Source organism: Sardina pilchardus, chromosome 13 (assembly GCF_963854185.1).
Source record: "Sardina pilchardus chromosome 13, fSarPil1.1, whole genome shotgun sequence".
Classification (NCBI taxonomy): domain Eukaryota; kingdom Metazoa; phylum Chordata; class Actinopteri; order Clupeiformes; family Clupeidae; genus Sardina; species Sardina pilchardus.
Window position 1 is genome coordinate 31,934,948 of NC_085006.1, and position 6,000 is coordinate 31,940,947.

Here is a 6,000-nt window from a genome sequence, read left to right on the forward strand (position 1 = left end):
CAAACTGACTTTTGAAATGTCAGGATCTGACCAGCTCACGGCAGTGAAGAAGGAGAATGAAGAAGAATTTGATGATTTCCTACAAGAGTATCTGTTTACAACTCAGAAAGAGAATGAAGAACCTGAACTGGAACATGAATGTAAGACTGAACTATCCATGTTAGTACAGGAAATTAAAAAGGAAGACATATCTTCAGATCTTCATGATCACAGAGATTATTTTCCAAAAGGTGAGTTTCTGAACAGTTTGTATTATGATTTAAAAAAAAAAATTGCAATGTGAATATATATTATTGCAAACACTCAATTTGGTATTATGTTGTAGGAGACATTCAAAGGAATCAAGCTATTAAATCAGAGCACAGGAAGGAAAAAGGAAACCAAGTGTGTCACAAGCACTCATGTAGCAAGGAGACTTCATACCAGAAATTACACCAAGAGTTGGAAACCAGGGAGGAACTGCTTACTGACCATCAGATTACAGATTCTGGAGACAAGCTACATCAATGTTCTCAGTGTGGAAAAGCCTTGATTGATAAGTGTGCTCTTAAGAAACATCTGATGATCCATTCTGGAGAAAAGCCACATCAGTGTTTGCAGTGTGGAAAAGACTTTACACACAAGGGTGATCTCAAGATACATCAGAGGGTCCATACTGGAGAAAAGTCACATCAGTGTTTGCAGTGTGGAAAGACCTTTACACAAAAGGGTAATCTCATGCGACACCAGATGAACCATTCTGGAGAAAAGCCATACCAGTGTTCTCAGTGTGGAAAGGCCTATACACACAAGGATTATCTCAAGAGACACCAGATGATCCATTCTGGAGAAAAGCCACATCAGTGTTTGCAGTGTGGAAAGGCCTATAGACACAAGGGTGATCTCAAGATACATCAGAGGGTCCATTCTGGAGAAAAGCCACATCAGTGTTTGCAGTGTGGAAAGGCCTTTAGACAAAAGGGTAATCTCAAGAGACACCAGATGATCCATTCTGAAGAAAAGCCACATCAGTGTTCTCAGTGTGGAAAAGCCTTTACATACAAAGAAAATCTCATGAGACACCAGATGATCCATTCTAGAGAAAAGCCACATCGTTGTTTGCAGTGTGGTAAGGCTTTTACAGATAGAAATACTCTTAAGAAACATCAGATATCCCATTCTACAGAAAAGCCACACCAGTGTTCGCAGTGTGGAAAGGCCTTTAAACAGAAGGGTGTTCTCAACAAACATAAGATGATCCATTCTGAAGAAAAGCCACATCAGTGTTCTCAGTGTGGAAAGGCCTTTAAACAAAAGGGTGATCTCAAGAAACATCAGATGATCCATTCTGAAGAAAAGCCACACCAGTGTTCGCAGTGTGGAAAGGGCTTTAAACAAAAGGGTGATCTCAACAAACACCAGATGATCCATTCTGAAGAAAAGCCACATCAGTGTTCTCAGTGTGGAAAGGCCTTTGCATTGAAGGGTAATCTGAAGAAACATCAGATGATCCATTCTGAAAAAAAGCCACATCTGTGTTTCCTGCGTGGAAAGGCTTTTACAGATACAAATGCTCTTCAGACTCATCAGATGATCCATTCTGGAGAAAAGCCACATCAATGTTCTCAGTGTGGAAAGGCCTTTGCATTGAAGGGTGATCTCACGGTACATCAGAGGATCCATACTGGAGAAAAGCCATATCCATGTTCTCAGTGTGGGAAGTGTTTCAGAGTCAACTCAGATCTCAGGAAACACGAGAGGATTCATACTGGAAACAAAAGCATACCACACTAGGACTTTCACAACTGGCTTAATTGAACAGACATCAGAAACTTCTGAAGAACTGAATGGTAATTGGATGCGAGTCCCAGCAGAAGACCCATTGTGTAGGAAACTCTTTGAGATTTTTATCCAGCGTGGAAAGGCTTCCACTCAAAGTGCTCTTAAGAGACATTTGCAGGGTACTTTAGACAACTAAAACAAATTGCTTTCTATACAAAAGTGATATAATGTTAGCTGATTGTGTTATGCTATGGTTAAGCATGGATTTGTAGTGAAGTATGTTTTTCTTTTGAAAGGTTGATCTCATTTTGTCTTTAGATGATGCTGAAGTCATTAAAACTCTGGCACAGTCTTGCCAGCACCCTTAACCTCCGTGTCCATGTTTATTATGATCGCCACAAAGCATCATACATACATACACACAGGTACACACACCTTCACATTCATGCACATACCCACACATATGCATAAACACACACACACACACACACACACACACAAAGACACACACATACACACATAGAAGACAGGCAAGCATAGCTTGCATGATATGGTATGATGGAAGTATCTCAAGTCACATGCCAAGTCACATAAGGAAGATATTGACCATTAGACAACATATCAAGTGAGTTGGCATGCACTGAGATACTTCCATCATACCATATCATTGACAATCATTTGTTCTATAATGTACTTCCATTGAAACGCATTGATTTTGACTTGACTTGATTTCCTCATTTCTGAGGTGATATGAAGTGATATCAAATATTCCCTTTGCATAGGCTTTTGGTATCCAATATAGAAGCAAAATTCAGCAATTATTTTGAAGTTGACTGTACCTATTGTTCAGATTTAGTTTTCTAGAAATATATGCAAATTATTGCATATTTAAGTAAAACTGGTCTCATTTGCATATCTAAACATCACATTTCAAACCTGCAATACAAAAAATCTTTGCCTTAATGTGAGTAAACAACTGTGAAAGTTTCAATTTGATATCTATAGTTTAAAATTTTACCCATTTCACCTGTAGTAAATCTCAATGGCAAAATGCATTGGAAATTGCTACCTTTGACCTTGAATAAAAGTATGTTCCACTAAATATAAATGGGTAGATTTTTAATATGTGATGCAGGAGGGTTTAAGGATCAATAAAAAGTATGAACCATTACTATTGCAATTAGTTTAAGTTTTGGCCCTTTTTTGAGCTAGATTGACTGGCCTACAATGTAAAACACTCAGAATCTTTTGAATAAAATAAATGTGTATCTTTTAGAAAGCAAATACTGCTTTCTGAACAGCTGCATCAACGTGCCAGCACATCCTCTGGTAATAGTTCAGATTTTCTTGTTGTTGAAGCTAACAATGGGATCTGAAAAGTTTCTGCAGCCGCATTAAGCACTCATTCACAGCTGTTCCATTGCTAAATGCGCTCTTGTTTTGAACCAAAATCCACGCACTCTTTAACGAACACTCATTTGCCTGTGATCACGCGAGTAGACTTGTCAGTGTGTTTTCAACTTGATAATAGTCTACCTTCGCCAATGAGGTTTGAATCAGGGTTTGCGTTTGTTTGTCTGTTTGCTAGCAAGATCAGTCAAAAACGTATTGGTGGAAGGTCTGAAGTTACCTAAACAAGAAACGATTACATTTTGGGAATGATCTGAATAACCGTCTGGATTCAGGGGGGTGTGCGGGGGTCTGCGCTCTCGGACTCGGAGTGCTTTTCAAGTTTGATTTGCCCTCACTGCGGACTTCTGCGCGTAGGCTAGGGCATACCTTTCCTCAAATTACCCGTGTTTGATCTCATGTGACGCTAACGTCACCATTTTTGTAATCAACACCACAGTTTCACAGCACATATTCACTCACAGCAGAACGGACATATTGGTCCGTCTATTCATCTTTAAAAGTTCGGTTTTCACCATCTATTTTTGGGCAAGCCATTTTCTCTCATCTCCTCTCTCTCCCGCTAGACCTATTCTCTGTTGCTGAAACGTAAACAATCAAGTTGATTGGCTTGGCTACTGATGATGCTCTTTCATAATATTAGGCCGACAATTTTAACGGGTCCGGACAGAACCGTAACTGGGTCCGGACCCAGATCGCGGTCCGCCATTTGGTGATGCCTGGTATAGAAGTAAACTCCCTCGCCTTGGCCCACTTTCTCTCTCTCTCTCTCTCTCTTGTGTGCGCTCAATGGACACCCACCCCTCGATATGCACATTTAATAAAACATTCACAATCGTGAAAAAGCAATGACGCATAAAAGACGACTAGCTAAATTATTATTAAATCCGGTCGGCATCATTAGCATGCTGCACATGTGATTAAAACTCTTGCATTCAAGTTGACTGATCAACTCCAAGACTCAAAAGGGCCTGTCCCAAGGAGAAAAAGTATTACCCTACCTTGAAACTTAAATACACGTGGGGAAACTGAACAGTCCAACCAGTAGATAAGCTAGCCAGCTATGCTACTTTGATTACGATACTTTGAGGCTTTACTAGACAGAGGTAGGCCTAGTTGTAATACGAATAGTAGGCTACAATCTGCATAAAGTGTGCTGTCATGAATGGCAGAAATTTCAGTATATGGAATATATTAAGAAAAGAAAAAAATATATACACACACATTCTTTATATATTGTGTTTAAAATGAAGACAAGCTTTTTCTACACCTTATTGTTAAAAAAATACACATTATATGAAAGGAGAGCATACAAAGGTGACCTTTTGGCATTAAAGGTGATGCAATGAAAAATGTGGGTGCACATACATTTTTATACTTTTAAAAGAAAAGTTAGGCGCACCAGTGCAACCAACCAAAAGTCTGGAGCCCTATGTTTAACGTAAATAGTCATTTGCAACTTCATTTGTTTACGCACTGATTGTACATTATTTACAGCAGTGTGGTTGTGGGATTGAGAATGCAGTCGCCTGACATGCACTATTTGCACTCAAATACAAATGTGCTTTGGTAAGCTGATCAGCCTAGAGTGTAGTTTTTATATATTTTATTTGCCATGGTAATGGTCTTAATTTTTGTTCTTAGAGGTCTTTAAAAGGTCCTTAAAGAGTCACTGCACCCTAAAATATGTTTTTTGAGCTGTTGATTGATTGAAAATACTCATAAGTGTTGAACTGTACTATTACCAGGGTTAATATTGACAAAAATCGTGTTTCTCGACAAAAGTAACATTTCGTCTGATTTTGTATTGGAGATATTGCTCTCCGCACATACTACAGTTTGAAACATGCCATGGCATCTTGGTCCAAAATGCTATTGGAATGCTGACGAAGTCCTGTACTTCTCGTCCAACACTACGTCACCGGGTCGTTACAAATTAGGAATGAAACGCCCCAACACCTGCTGCCCTGATTAGCCTACCTGTGATAAGCCATGTCAAAGATAATTAAGGGCGGAGCAAGATACTTCATGAGAAGCCACTTCCTGGAACCCGAATCGCAAGAGGGGGGGTCAAAATCCCCCTTTATGCAGAGCAGAGGCAGCAACTGTTCCATTGAAGTCTATGGACATAGATCAGAATTTCAACTATATGCTAAAATCTCCATTCTCTAGAGTTAGGAATGTGAATTTTGGGCACGGTTTCATGACCCTCAACCCCTTCTGACCACTTCAGGTACCTTTTTAGCATTTTTGAGCATTCCCGTCTGGAGAAAATCGACTTTATATCAGGTGTGCCCCTCTTGTTTATTCTGCTTATTGGCCGGTTGCTACATACGCTCTACCTTGACAACACATTAGCCAGCCAGCTGAATCAAATCCTGATTTGTGCTAACGACGATCAGATGGCGCTGGGGTAACTTAATGAGAGCAGCGACATATTTCCATTATTCCATTGATGTTTTTATTCAATTCCTTGAAATGTATGCTTTGTGTGTGTTACTTCCATATTAGAACTAATAAATGTAGAGGGCTTGAAAGAGCAGCAAGATTATTTTGGAACATCATCAAGCATTGATAATCGAGTGCTTGATTTTGTACACCTGTGGAAAGGGACCTGATGAAACCCATGAATACGTCTGACACGCAATGACGCGCCTCTTTATGCAGAGGAAGTGATCCCCGTTTTGCGCCCATAGACATGAACTACGACGACGTATCTTGCTACGCCTTAAGGATCTTTGGCCATGTCTGCAGCACTCATTCCCAGATTGACACGAAATCACCATGGTTGATTGGTTGCAGCAGTGCTGCACTCCCTCTCCAAATTTC